This window comes from Pavona decussata, unplaced genomic scaffold (genome assembly GCF_977016875.1).
Source record: "Pavona decussata unplaced genomic scaffold, jaPavDecu1.1 SCAFFOLD_27, whole genome shotgun sequence".
Taxonomy (NCBI): domain Eukaryota; kingdom Metazoa; phylum Cnidaria; class Anthozoa; order Scleractinia; family Agariciidae; genus Pavona; species Pavona decussata.
In genome coordinates, this window is record NW_028145450.1 from 107,501 (window position 1) to 123,676 (window position 16,176).

At 37.5% G+C, this 16,176-nt stretch overlaps 1 protein-coding gene and 1 pseudogene across 1 annotated transcript in view; both read left to right on the forward strand.

Annotated features, from left to right (window-relative positions):
• The window catches only part of LOC146485164 (uncharacterized), a 428,948-nt gene that overhangs the window by 44,995 nt on the left and 367,777 nt on the right, over window positions 1-16,176 (forward strand). The window lies entirely within an intron of this gene.
• LOC146485169 (uncharacterized) lies at window positions 11,840-12,996 on the forward strand (annotated as a pseudogene).

Below are 16,176 nucleotides of genomic sequence, written 5' to 3' on the forward strand. Positions count from 1 at the left end.
AGAACGCCGGTACAAGTTCTCAAACAAAAGGACCGACAGCATCTAAGATCAGTATTTTAATTCACCCGCTCACACGGAACTTTACATGACAACAACTCGACTGTTAACTCGCACCTTGCTTATCAATATATTACAATCATGATAGCCTTATCCTAATTGGACAATAATGGTGCATGATTATGCTTGAACACTACACTTGTATATTTATATAGCGTGTTTTCACATGACGTCACGGCGGCCATGTTGGTGTTCCAAAACAAAGAAATGGCGGCCATGTTGGTGTCCCAAACTAAACCTCTGGGAATTGAACTCTAATTTTATGCAAAATCTTTTTTTTGTTTCAGTAAACCAATGTGGCCGGTAGTTACGTGAATAAAAACGCTCTATATAAGTGGAGCATGTTAAGAAAACTAAGCTTATTTGCCACTCCTCCTCCTCCTTAGTCCTTTGAGCCCCCAGTGGGGCATAGGGCCGCTTATTTGCCACTGCTGATCAATAAAATATACCAGAAGAACTGCATTTTTTAGGATGATTGTCTCAACATTTTTCCAGAGAAATAAAGTCTTTGCTGCTTTTTTACATTAAAAGATAAAACGGAACGTGGTTCCTTGCAGAAGAATTTCATGCTTAATTATTCTGTACGAAAATTACTTTAACTTGTTTTTTTCTTTTAAAGATGGTCATATATAAAATGAACAGAAACGACAAAATAACATGACCTATGAGTTAAAATTTTTTACCGAAATTAAAAAAAAAATTAGCAAACCATTTAAATTTGTCCGTCTATTTTACTGTACTAAAGGACTGTGCAATAATTATCAGGAGGGGGGGGGGGGGGGGCTGAAAAACCAGAGTTATCTAGCAGAAACTTAGACAGTACCCCCCCTCCAAAGCTAAAAAATTAGTTCTAAGCCCCCCTCTGTTATGTTAAAAAAACGTCGCCCCCCCCCCCCCCCCCACCAACACACACACACACACACACACGCACTCACTCCTCGCCGCCACCATTACCATAGATGCCTTAAAGTACATACCTTTTATATTGTCATGCTACTGTAATATACTGTATATTGTCATGCTACAATAATGACAAACGTTATTATGTAGCATCTGGTATCGAGAAGGATGTTGATCGCTTGATTGAAGATTTAGACAAAGCATTTGCTAAGAACCGGGGTGCTTACCACATTGGCTCAAAATCCAAAACTTCTGAAGCCAGAAAGAGAAAGGAGCAGAGAAAAAAATCAAAGAACAAGAGATTGAACGCTTCAAATAACAAACGAAAAAGGGCTTGCATTATATTTAGATCCCTGGGAGGAGAGCCTGTTGAACTTTGTTATGAGCCAGAGATGTATGGAATTCAGCAAATCGATTCAGTCGATGAAGAAACATTACTTTTATTCACATCAAAAACCGACAACGCCTGTCTACGAGATCCGTTTGATTCCCATTGTTTTACGGGGGATGCTGAAAAACAAGTGCATGATTTTTGCTTTACATAGGGTCAGCTTAATTAAATAAAAGAAGGGTTAAAATTAATCAGTTATCTTTTCATTTTGATGGAATTTTTTCAATAATCGTTTAACAGCTGTTCGTATTGATATTTGTTACAGTCTATCATGAGGCCTGTATTGAGAATCTTTTATTGCGTTTAACTTTATTTACATTTCGAATAAAACTTAAGGCCCCCCCTCTGTCAAATGAGTGATTTTACTCTTGAGCCCCCCCTATCTTTGCAGCAATTTTAGGTAATGCCCCCCCCCCCTCTCGTTTTTCAGCCCCCCCCCCCCCCTCCTGATAATTATTGCACAGTCCTTAAAGGAACAGTAACGTAAATGACAAGTTTTGATCAAGTCAAGTTCCTACATGTCAACTAGACGATTGATGACTAAGACCTTTCCTCCATAAGTTCCATTGTTGCCAAAGATATTTGAAAGGTTCTGTGGGTCTTGCTGGATTGTGATGGAGGCTCGATCACACAGAGTATGTCTTCCATCTTGACCCACTGGTTATCCTCTCTTTCAGGCCACAAGAAGTTTCGTTGAGCACCCGCTCTCCCCTTTTCTCCTTTTCATGAATTTCATGCAGGCCTCTCCATTGTCATCGTAAACTTCCTCTGCCCTCCAATGAGCCTGATTTGGTCGTACTTGGAGTGAATTCGTCCCCCAATGTTCAGCTGCTGAGTGTTGTGAGTTTTCTTAGGTCGTGTTAGGGTCTTCTGTATCAAATTGTGTTTTGAACTATGAATTAAGCAAAACTAAAGAAATAAGGGTAAAGTATAGTTGCCTTTGTAACTGCAAGATAACTTAGTTCATGTCAACGCAAAATGGTATGTTACAGAGCCAATTTTGTTGCATACCGCAACATATCATTTACGTTACCAACGCTGTCATTTACGTTACGTTTCTAAAGCCGACGTGCTCAAGAAAAAACAACTTACTGGTTTCAAAGGACGATAACATGGGAGGAAAGCGTATCTTCTCTAAATTTTTATCTGGACGGTGTAATAAGACTTCTTGCTTATAAGGCTTGCCGTGGTTAAAATGAAAGAACAGGATTCCTTCAACAGAACCTAAATTTTTATCCTGACTGCGTGACTGCAGCAACTCAGAAGAACAAATTTGCATTGAATACCTTATTGTCTTTTGTTAGTTATATTAACGTATAACACACTTGATACAATGACGGATGTTTGAGTTTTTGTCATTATGAGTGGCTTAATACTGAGTTTAAAATTCACACCTTAAACTCGCGTGATTTACGTTACGGTAACGTAAATGATATCGACAAGGTCGCAATGTCTTTCTTATAAAGATATAAACGAACCCTGAGATATTTCTTTTGGTCAGTGAAACGCGCGTGGAAACAATGCAGTTATAGACTCCTTTGACTCTCTACATAGAGGGACGTAAAACGAGTTAATGGTAACGGTAAATTACCTTAAGGCTACTGATAGGTTTCACGGGTGTCTTAAAGGAAATCTTGCGTAAGCGCGCTTCTTTCGATGAAATCACCGAAACTATATATCACTGTAATTGAAGGTTGCAAAAATATCAAGGTCTTTTCATTTTATTAGATAAATAAACGCGCAGAGACCTGCAAACTCAATATTAGCGACGTGTACTTAACTGAATTACCCATTCTCAGGTAAAGGCGCACAACCAAACAATCTGCACAATATCAATTAGGGGACAATAGGCGCTAACAAAGTGTGTCAGGCTTTTTCTTCATTTCTATTGGTTTATGAAAAAAACCAGTTCTAAAGTTGAACAATGGAATATTTTTTAGTCGCACCAGGAGTTATACCGTTAAAAAAGTCCGTGGAACAGTTTAGACAATTCCTTTAAACTCTGCATTTCTGTTCTAAGTTTTAAGCGTAAACTTCGAGCCAACTTATTCGCCGCTTTCCTTTCTAGTCTGTCTTAGCTTTCACTGTTTGCATGAAGTTTTTATTATGTCTTTTATAGCGACCATTCTTTAGCTTAATTTTTTCACGTATTATATAAATCATTGCATCATTGTAACCTTTAGATATACAGCAGTATCGTTTTGACGTATAATGTTGCATATTAAATAGGGAATATTACATGGCCGTGCGGAGATACCAAATTTCTTTTGGAGTGTTGAGAAGAGAAATTTCGTTTCTCCAATCGACCTTGTAATTTTCTTTTTATTATATAAAACCCTCACGAAACAACAAAAGATGCTTTATTCTTTATTTCAAAAACTAAGGTTTTGAAATTGAGTACATACGTTTACAGTCAGTTGTTTTTTTTGTATCAGTTGTAAACCAGGCCAAGTTATTACAATAAAAAGCAAAACTTAAGCGAAAAGGCCACGAATAAATCTATATAAATAGAAAACGTATAAACAAGCAGGTTCCTGGCATAAACTAATGGCATATTAAACATGGTTAGAAATTTGGCTAACAGTAACAAGTAAATCTGAACATACTATTCTATTAAGCTTACTCCTGGGTTTCATCGCTGCTTTGAACCATGTACTCTCACACGTTACCATTTCCTACTTATATTTTCGAATGTGCTTTTACGTTTACCAGGAGAAGTATTCGGCTGCAAATTTACATTAATGTTGAATGTTCCTCCAGCAATTGTTCCGGTTATTTAAAATGATCCAAGCCCTGCTAGAGTCATCTGAAGTCCTTCAGGGCTACGGATGCACTGATATTCGTCCGCAGCAAGTTTGTGTGTACTCATGGAGGCGCGCGGTTCTTGATTGTCATTCTGGCCTTTGAACGACTAAATATAAGAGGTTTTTTCTTTTTGCTTTTCCGACAAGGATGAATAGTTGTTTACGAAATAAACATTCCGGTGTCCTGTAATCTGCATGATTTGCGTTGGAGGTATTTCGTTGTCATTTAACTTCTGTACGAGGTGCTTACGAGCACTATGGTTAGTCAATCGCTTGTTTTCTAGTCCAAGACGAGCCTCGTTTATCATGTCTGTTAGCACACTGTTGAGCTTGTTTACCCCGATGTGTTGTGGTTTAAACCAAGCTCTTATTGATAGGCTGGACGGCTGGAGATTATTCACCGCCAAGTAAAATGGGGAGTCATCCGTTTTCATGCTTTCTGGGCGCTTGCTCGCATAAATTTTGTTAACACGAACTGGATCTCTCTCAGCTAGTACATTGGGAGCTGTGTACATTCTAGGCTGAATATTTGGCGTATCTCTAGGGTCAGAGCTAGTTCTAGTTTTAGTCTGTCTTTCAACCAAGTATTCTAAATACTCTTTTCCGTCGGACGTTTGCTTGAGTTTGACATCTCCCCAGGCTAACTCTTTCTGTTCTTTGCCGTCGCGAAGGCCGAAATGTATGGTCGAATTAGCCACAAAGTGTTTATAATGGCTTGAGGGCTTTCTATCCCTAGGCATTTGGAAGCACAAAGTTTTTCAATTTCCTCGTCTGTTAGGCTATCCGATGTCTTAGGCTTGTTCCCAATCCCTTGGCTTTTATATCCTTTTGTTTTGCTTTGAGGGTAGACCATTGTAGTTTTAAACGCAGCGTCAGTAAAAAATGTGAAGCCGTATTTTTTTTTTTTTTTTTCAGATATCTCTGGATGCTTGAAAGAAAACCTCTCAAACTTGTTGGTTTATACTTGGAGCCATCTTTTTTTCTAACGCCAAAGATGAACTTCAAGAAGAGGTCGTTTAGAACTTGGGGTAAAAGCTCATGACGAGATGTTGAACCCACTAAGCCAGGATTTGATGTCAAAATGAAACTCTTAAATAACTCGACGTCGTACGCAGTTTTCCTCTTTGTATTCGGATATTTCTTGTTCATCTACGAATTCGATCAGTTCCTCATCTATGATCTCGACAGATCTGCTCGTCTCCATTTTAGAATAAACTTAACTTCGACTAGCGAGAAAACCAACCTCCAAAGAGACCAAACGGCAGCAAAACGAAGGAAAACCACAAGTGCTTTACGAAGCGCGAAAATACTGTGAGCTGATCGGTCAAAAATGATATCACACATTTGTGAATAAAAATGATGTTGTCACTGGCGGGATAGAATTTTTATCGATTTGCTACCACTTGGTATACCATTAAATTTTATATAATAATTATTACTGTCAATAAAAGCCCTTTTCAGGAAGTGTCATTAAGGTTTGTGTTGTGTTGTATTGTATTGTATTGTATTGTATTGTATTGAGTTATCACGTACGCGTCACGGAAAAATATTTATTTGAATTTTATAAAAGCCCCACACGCTTTAACGCATTGCTATCTGAGGAACATTTTGGCCAAATTTCATTGAAATCTGGCAAATCCACATACCGTATTAATTCATTTGAAGATGCGGAATTCGCGTTAAAACAAAAGTTGAAGTATTTTCAGAGTTTTCGCACGTCATTCAAATTCTTGTCAACACGCTCATGCCGCCGAACACAAAGAAGCATTCCCTGCAGAGTTCTACGAAGTTAAGTATGGTGCGAGAACGCCACGGGCTAAATCAATACATCCATCGATTCTGCGAGCTGAAGTTTGCTGCGAAAGTGGCTGGATCGTCGCCGGCATATTCGATTTCGGACTCCGAAAGAGAAACGTTGGTGTTTATTATTATTATTATTATTATTATTATTATTATTATTATTATTATTATTATTATTATTATTATTATTATTATTATTATTATTATTATTATTATTATTTGAAACATAAGCAAGCGAAAATTAAAGTTAATAGCCGACGTTTCGGCGTCATCGTGACATCATTCCCAAGGCAAAGTGGATAAATTAATGCGAAGATTTGAATTCTATACTTTACAGTCTCTCTACAAATTAGCATATTAACAAAGGATCACAAGTTCTTCAGGTGAATACCTTTGCGCGAATCGAGTCTGTTTGCACGTTTAGGGATGGTTTAAGTTTTCTTATGAAAAGCATCTCCTTAATTAGGCAATCAAATTTGTTAGAACATTTAGCTAGCACGTGAAATTGTTCTGAAAGACGAGGCACGTTCGAGTTATGTTCGCTCAAGTAGTGTTTACAAATAGACAGCGATTTTTGTTTGTGTCCATCAACGCGTTCGTGGAGGTGGCCGCGAGTGTAACCAACATATCCTGCATCGCACAGGTTACATTGAAATTTATAAACTAGACATTGTTGGTTAACAGTGGCAGGCTTGAATTCTCGAAATTTAAGGTCTTCGTTGAGTTTTCTGCTAATGAACACAGGCTAAATTGTGGTCTTGATTTTTGAGCTGAGGTCTGTCTATTATTATTATTATTATTATTATTATTATTATTATTATTATTATTATTATTATTATTATTATTATTATTATTATTATTTATTTATTTATTTGTTTGCAAAATCGCATTACATACATTACTTACAGTACGGGGTAAATACGTCACTAAACAATACAGTATTCTACTCCCAATGCAATGCTGACTGGTTACTTACAATACTAACAATACAGGGCTCTACTTACAATTCAATACATACCGCTTTAAACATAACATTAACTAGATTACACGCTACAAAAAGTAGGGGAGCAATAAAAGAAGAACGAATTTTGTCACTGGAAAAAAAAATTGTGCGTTTTCGCTAATTTGAATTAATTTTAACTTTCCCATTTTTTTACCTTTCCATTGTAAGATTAACTGAGGTTAAATGTACCCATATTTATAAATACAGTAGAAGCTCCCCTTGCGACCACTCTCGTAAGCGACCAGCTCTAGTTAACTAAAGACCACCTTTGGGAAACACCGTTTGAACTACGACTTAAACTTTGCAATGAAAAGCTCTCGCGACCGCTCCCTTAAGCGACCGCGAACACTTTTGGGATTACCCAACTGGACTTTTCCTTTGTTTTAAAGCTCTCGTAAGCGAGCACTCAGAGTCTTATTCATATAAATCAACACCCGATTAAATAGGAACAGTCAGTTTATTTTCAATGAATGACGATAAATAAAAATGGACTTTGTCCAAGTCTTTTTTTTTCTCAACAACTTTGCAGTTTATTGTAACAAAACAAAACTGCTTTGCAATAACTACAGTAGTTCAGATTACAAAACGTTATAATTGACAATTTACGCTATTCTACAATACTTGCGTTACAATAATTACTAATGAAAAAAAACTAACAAGCTAAAAGGAAACGAGATTAGATTACGCAAAATATCTATACATATAACTACTCAAACAAAACTAAAACGCTAAAAGGATACAAGATTACACTACGGGAAAAAAATATATATATACATATACTTACATTTATACTTAGTTGAATAATAAAGAAGGTGGAAAGATCCATTTCTTTTTTAAAAATATTATAATTCTTGTTTTTTAAACTTATAAAACGTTGAATTTCATACTTCAATTTTAGTCTGACCTTAAATCTCTGTAAGTCAGGGTGCATGTGATCTCTCCTGCAGTCCCATAGATACAATTTTCCAATGATAATAAAAAAATTTAGAAGGTTTAGAAGTGAAGAGTATTGAGAGGAAATTATTCCAACTACTACATCTTGAAGAGATAATTGGATCTTGTCATTCGTTAAAGAGAGCCAATAACATTCGAAGTTGGACCAAAACAGCCTTGAATGACTACATAGAAAAAGTAAATGGTGTAAAGTCTCAGGTACTGTCTCACAAAAACTACAGAGGTCACTCTCTATAAAACCAATTTTGTGCAATTAAACGTTAGTGAACAAAATTGAGTTTAATAAGACTTTGTCCAAGTCTTAGGTCTGTACGGTTTTCAGTACTAGAGTAATAATTTGACATAATGATCCACACAAATTTATAGAGCTTTATATCGAGACGCCAGGTTGGTGCCCTTCTGACGGACACCAACATAGCGGCCGAAAGTAGGAAAAAAAACTTCTGGAGTCCACTTTCGCCCGAAGAGAGGTTCGTTTTCTCTTGTGAGCTTTTGAACATTTAGACAAATATTTTTCCTTATACTTACATTGTTTAGAATGCTGAAAATCGCGGGAAGAGTCATTCTGAAGTACCAACAGCTCTAGCAAAGCCGTCCTCCTGATATCACGCACGATGAAAATTCGGAAATTGAAATTGTTATTTTGTCAAAAGAATGCACGATTATTGAGCTATGGAATTGTGAAGAGTTATCTTTTTAGGGAATTTTTCCTTCAGATGAAGTCCAAATTTCTGTGGGCCTCCTGATTTTGTGACGTCACGTGAAAACCAAGAATTTGTTACTACCAGAGCCATTCTATCGATCTCTCATGAGAACTTCAGTAAAAGTTACAAGAAATCACTTAAAAATTTTATCGGCTGTCAATGCAGCAATTGCCTTCGTTGTAATACTCTCACACGACAAGATTAAAAAAAAGTAAAAATTAAACCAAATGTCGTTTATCTGCACGAGCTAGTAGCAGTTTCATTTCACTTACGAACGATGGATCTTAACCAAGGCCATACATTTCCAGATGTCTCTTGATGTCTCGTTTACATTTAAGAAGTATTAACCAGGATATTCCTGGCTAACACCGCATTTAAAATTTCGATTTGCAAGATTCGAAACAAAGCACAACATTTTTTTTCTTTCCACACACTTCGTTATAAGCGCTGTAGATTATACCATGTATCGCTTATGAAATGCGGGGTTTTTTATTTCGAAATACTATACAGAATTAGGTGATCACACGGGGAATATTGCGTGAGGGGCTAGAGGGTAATTTATTCAAATCATCAAACATGTAACTTGACACCACATTTAAGAACCAACATTTGGCGCCTTTGTACGGACATATGTTACAATTTCAGTAACTCGCTACTTTTTAAGTCATTTTATTCAGGTAAGCTACGGAGCCTTACATTACGAGAAAGATGATGAACACTTGCTAAGACTGTGGCTGAATGGAGGGTATAAGTTCCAAAAAATCCTGGACGAACATCGAAAGCCAATTCTTTCGTAAGAGTCTCTCAAAGCTTGGAAGAGATAGACGTCTGTAGATGACCCTGCCTGGAAGGTGTGTTTATCATTGTTGTAAATGTTTGCTTTGATATACTTGCATCTGGATGTTTTTTCGGCTTTGAGCACAAACAACTATTGTTTATTTTATTTGGGATACAATTATTACGGTCCGTTTTCTTTGTGGTCTTGTTAGCCGCTATCATTCCATTTTGCTGAGAGGTCATTTATAATAATTTTGACTTTCATTTCATAGTTCATTTTTATCAAAGTAAATTCATTATCTGACATAGTTTGCCGTTGGTGTTTTGAAGTTGAAACGGATGTTACTAAAACCGGCAACGGGGAGCGGGGAACGGGGGTCTGGGAACGAGTGTGACAGTTACTGACTGTCTTAGCTTTGAATATCTGCCGGATGCGAGCTAACGCACAAAACAATGGAGATACATGTCAGCTCCAAGAACATAATACTCGTCTTTCAGTCACGAACTGAGCAACAGAGCTGAAAACAACTGCAAGATGCCAAAGCTCTCGAAAGCGAGAGACAACAGTAATCAACTTTGTAAAGACGTGGATCTGATAGAATATCATATACGTGATAAACGAACACCCTGCAATCTCACCGCAGGTTATAGCAACAACTTGAAATCACGAGTAACGAATTCCACGAATCCTATGTCTTCATAGATGACATATATTTAGCGCTGTCTCCTAAAGACACGGATCTATTAGACTCTCGTATGCGTGATAAACGAACAGCCTGCAATCTCACTGCAGATAAGCATGAAATCACGAGTCAGCTAAGAAATCCCCGGATCCTATGTCTTCATAGATAGCATTTATTTAGCGCTGTCTGATATCTTGCAGTTAATCCGAGCCGGTGAACCTAAACAAATGCCACAGAGCTAGCATATCCAATGGCATATGAAGAACTTCTCCTAACGGCTCAGAATGATCATAAAGAAAATCTCCATTCAGTATATTTGAGTTTTTCCCTTCATGATCAAGATTAACATCTCATGAAGCAGAGATACGCTATAAAGGCTTTAAGACCAATCCTTTAGCGAACTGCAGGAGTCGTGCAGGCCCGTCAACACTTTTAAACTCTAAGAATTCAAAATAGACAGTTCAGTCATTTATTTTTAGGTTTGTGGTTTAGGATCTAGCAGCACTTTTGCACGAATGCCGATCAAATTTCAATAAAACTATAATTCAGCGCCTTTGAAATCTACAACTCTACATAAAAAGTGCACGATAGAATAAATCCTCTCAGTCGCTACAAATCAGGGTGCATACAGTAAAGGCCAGAAACTAAATTAGCGGAGCCCCATTGGTAAGAGATTCTGGTAAGCCTATTAATGCGAAAAAATTTTTGGCTATGGCGTCACTGTTCGACCGTCCGGCGTACGTACATACGTCCGCCCCTCTATGGAAGCCACCGTGAAATGTCACACTCAACTTGAGCGGTAACCCGCGTTTTTTCGGCGGGATGTGGGATGGCTTACTTTTTTAAGGTAGCTTACCACAGTTTTTGTACTATGCAAGCTTTGTAACGTACGCGCGCTTCCCAAGTCACGCGAAAGCATCACGCGCGAGAAATTAAAAATCCCGCGAGCACAAAAACAAAATGGCGGCTCTGGGAAAAATTTTCTGGTATTCCAGGTAGGTTTCAGAGGTGTGTTTACAGTAGCTAGATTGTGTTTGGGCTTGATAACTGAAAAAAGCGTGTTGTCTAATGGTTTCCGTTCCTTAACAACCTTAACGCCTTTGCAGAGTTGAGATTTTGCGCCAGTTGTTTGAACACGAACGCAGCATGCACTCACCAGTTAAAGCGCGGGCGTGCTGGAACCCGGGTTTACCCGGAACAAGCATGCGCAATGGTCTTCTCACCGGAGATCGCAATAACTATTTTTTTCGCTTAATTTCTCCAAATCTAGCCGCACAACCTATTTTCAAACTTTTGCTGTTGACGCAAACCATAAAACGGAAACGTGAACAATTTTTCAAGAAAATCTGTCAAATTTTTTTTAGGAATTGTCAGATAAGGGCAAATTTTCCAATTTTTTATTTGCCAAATTTTTCCCTGACAGAATGTGGTGTCCTTCTTAGTAAATACCTTTTTTTGTTTCACTTTCCAAATTCTGAAATTTTGAAGTGGGTTCGTACGGCTAGATTTAGAGGCAGACAACTCTAAAAGGTGTAGTTTCCAGGCCCACGAAAACTTATTCTTTTGTATTTAACATTTTTTGAGCATTCCAAATTTAATTTCTGACTTAAAATTATCTCTAACGATAAAAACTGACGTTTCGGTGTCTTCATGACGCCGTTGCCAAGGAAAAATAAAAGGGTATGCAGGAAAGTAGTTGCTGTTGCTAAATCAGTAAGCTCCGTTTGTAGCGACTTTTTCAGTTCGACGGGGCTCTTTACGAACAGACAGATGGCGTTGCTATGGGCTCCCCTCTCGGGCCCTTATTAGCCAACGTCTTCGTGTCATCTATCGGAGATACCCTTGAGCGGCAAGGAAAACTTCCATCCTTTTACCGTCAATATGTCGATGACACGCTCACTGTAATGCCTGATTTAGCAACAGAAACTACTTTCCTGCATACCCTCAACAGTGCCCACACTTCGGTCAAATTCGCCATGGAGGTGGAAAAGAACAGCAAGCTACCTTTCCTTGGCACCGAGCTACTCAACCATGCACCGCGGATTATAAACAAGGTTTATGTAAAACCAACAAACACAGGTCTAATAGTACACTATCAAAGCCATGTAGACAATCGCTACAAACGGAGCTTACTGACAACAATGCTTGATCGCGCACACCGATTATCTTCCTCCTGGGCCTATTTCTCTGAAAAGTGTGATCGCCTAAAGAACGTTTTCGCACACCTTAAATACCCTGAACCCTTGATAAATTCGACCATTAACACCTTCCTACACTCAAGAATAGTTGACCAGCAGCCCCCACAGACGCCGAAAGAATCAAGAGCCATTGTTCGTGTAGTCATACCGTTTAAAGACCAGGAAACGGCAAATTATGTTAAAAAAGAACTTAAGGATCTCAGCAAAAAGGTGCAGACAACTGTCCAGCCAGTATTCGTTAGCCGCAAAATTGAGCAAGATCTAAAAGTAGGCGAAACCAAGCCACAGATCGTCAACCAACAACGCATTGTTTATCATTTCCAATGTGACCTGTGTGATGCGGGTTATGTAGGCTATACGCGCGGACACCTACACACACGTGTGGATGGACATAAACAAAAAGCATCTTCAGTGTATAAACACTACCACGAACAGCATGGCGAAGTCCCGAAAGACCTACTGAGGCGTTTTAGCATTCTGAAAAAAGTGTAGAAATAAGTTCGATTGTTTGATTAACGAAATGCTTTTCATCAGAGACCTAAAACCCACTCTGAACGTGCAAAACGACTCTATTCGCGCAAAAGTGTTTACTTAATCAGCCTTCAACACTATATGCTAATTTATTGTTACACCTTGCCGCAGACTCTGTAATTTTTTATTTCTCCTTGACAATGGCGTCATGAAGACACTGAAACGTCGGTTTTTATCGTTAATCTTTGCATGTCTCTGCATTACCTTATCTTATCTCTATTGTATTTATTGTACTAGAAAAATTCTCCAAAAAAGTTCCTGTTGGCGTTTTTTTTAACATTGATTTAAGGCCTTCTTTCACTCCAGAAAACGGTAGTAAGCCACCTTAAGAAAAACAAACGAGAATTTTGAAGAACACTTATTTCTTGTATCCGTTGAATATGTTGTCAAACTACCTATGTCGAGAAAGCAGGCGACTAATAAGCAAATTTGAAACCCGAGAGCAACGAACAAACAGGCGAAATGTCAGTTAAAAAAAAAAAAAAAAACATGTGGTAAGCTGTGTGAGTAGCAACTCGCAAGTCGCATAGATTGTAGGCAACTGTCGGTAATTTCCCATATTTAACATACTTTAAATTATACACAAACACTTAAGAGCAATTCCGGCCAGGAAAGTGAAGCAAAGTTGGAAATGAAAAATTTTAACCCCCCCTTCAATTCTTGTATGGAGGTAGGTTACCTTGGGGGATAAACAAAAACAACCATATTTGGATCGGCAGATGTATCGTTGCCATGGTAACCGCGCTAGATGACGTCAGCCTTAGGACCATGTTTTAAGCAAAAGTTCCATTCTCAAAAAGTAAAAGTAAATAAGTGTGGTTTTCGGGTGCATGTGAACCAATTCAAATTAAATTCATACAGATAGTAGAGCCGCTCTACCAGTTTATAAAATTCGCCGTTAAAATAATTTGGGTTTTAAAAACAAGAAGAAAATGCTCGTCTTACTATGTTCCCTGTCAGCCATTTAGACAAGCAGGAAAAACAAGCACAACCATATTCGTAATTTCTCCGAAAGTACTCTTTCCACATAAACCAAATTAGCAGCAGAGATTACACAGATATCGATGTTTCTAAATATTATAAAATCAATTTGGGGAAAACTATATTCTAGCCATGGGTGCCGAAGACACCTGGGACAAACTGCAAAAAATTGGAAAATTGGTAATTTTGAGGGCTTTAGTGTTTCGCGCAAACAGGCTTTAGAGGGAAAAAATAGCTTCAAAAGTATCTTTTATCATCTTGTCTGCTACCTACATTTAGTAAATAAGGTTTTGGCCCACAATTTTGATGAAATATAAATTGATACAAAACCTACCTTGAAGGTTTTGGGAATTTCTTCAGGATGCTTTCGTTGCGTGGTTCTCTCCAGTGTCTCCCCTTCGCACGCTCCGTCTTTTTGACCAAATCTAGCGCAGACTCTAATCTAACAGTTGCTCCCATCGAATATCCAGTTTGCCGTGTTTCAGACCAGAGATGATGATACAAGTAGCCCGCATACACTTGACAAACAATAGTTGACAAGGTCCAAAACATGGTCGTAATACTTGCGATTTCTGCCGTCGAGCACCTAAATTTATCAATATTATCCAACCAGGAAGTAAAGTAAATGTGTCGAGATCAGTGTACAAAACAAATGCATGCCTTTGAACAATCCAAAGTAACGTCTTTGGCTAAAATCAAGTCAGATATTGCGATAGTCGACAAGCCAAGAATGGTGAATAAACTGAACGCATAGGCCGGAAGTCCAAGCACGAGAAATATTCACAGAGCTATGAATTGTTTTGAACATTTTGTGTTGGATTTGTGTAATTCATTCGCAAATCGCAGCGCATAAGTGTTGTAAACACGCTTTAATTTTAAATTAAAGCGCTCACTGAAATGTTTCGGGCCACAACCAAACATTATTTTTCCTGTATTTTCCGTTTGATGACGTTTACTTAGAGACTAGAATTATTCCTCTAGGAGAAATATTCACAGAGTTATGAATTGTTTTGAAAATCTTGTGCTGGGCTTGTGTAATTCGTTCGCAATTCACAGCGCATAAGTTTTGTAAACACGCTGTAATTTTAAGCGCTCACTGAAATTTTTCGGGCCACAACCAAACATTATTTTTCCTGTATTCTTTTTCTTAACTTTTAGTTAAAGAATTGAAACATTTCTTAAGGAAAAATATTCCTAGAGTCATTAATTGTTTTGAACATTTTTTGCTCGACTTGTGTAATTAATTCGCGGCGCATATTTGTAAACAGTTCAAATATTTCAAACCATAACCAAACATTATTTTCCCGGTATTCTCCGTTTGTTAACGTTTACTAAGAAACTATAATTGTTTCCGTAAGAGAAATATTCACAGAGTTATGAATTGTTTTAAACATTTTGTGTTGGACGTCTCTAATTTATTCGCCATTCTCAGCGTGTAAGAAATATTTCGGGCCACAACTAAACATTATTTTTTTCCTTTATTTCTTTTCTTGTAACGTTTATTATGAGACTATAAATATTTTTGTTCGAGGAATATTTACAGAGTAGTAAATTTTAAAACAAAAATTGTATTTTTATTCGATCGGCCAGATTGCACGCGCAGAAACATTACTTGGTAGCCAAATTTTATTTATTGTACGCATTTCAAACTTTACACAAATGCATTAATAGTTTCCACAGGAGAAATATTTGAGAGAGAGCGTAATGTTTTCATCCACAATCCACCTACAGGCATGTATGGGTGCTATTAGTAAGAATTCTAATTTTTAGAACTGATTTGACTTTCTCGATATTTTCTTGCATTGGCTCTAAAGTTTCCATATTACTTCGATTTCATGAAAGTTTAAAAAAAATTTCATAAAATTGTTTCTCCGCTGTCAGCTCAAAAAGTAATGTTTTGCTGAAGCCACACCAGTTGCAACTGTTTACTTAGAATGGCTGTAAAACGGTTCTTCCGCCCATCCCGTATTGAAATAGCTCATGACGACTTCTACAAGAAGAAGTCCTACACCTTTTAAGAAAGTTTAAAGACAATAACGAGCTTGCAATATTGTTTGTTTCGCGGTGATCGTCTATTTCAAAACTCATTTTTTCTTCAGCTTTTAATGCGAGTTTTTAATTTAAATTGCCTTGAGAAAATTAACATCTTAAGTATGTTTTTTTTTAATTCGACCTTTCTTCCAGACAGCTGTAATTTTTTACCCTTAAGAAGACTTTTTCGTCCGAAAAGCTCGCTAATGGTTTAGTGAGTTAGTTCTCAATATTAACTTCAGTAAGAAAATATAAAATAAGGAGAAAGAAGGTATAACAAAGTAAGATTTCAATGTTTTACTTCCATTCTAAGCCGTGCGACACCTGATTTTAAAGACTAAGAAATAATAATAATAATAATA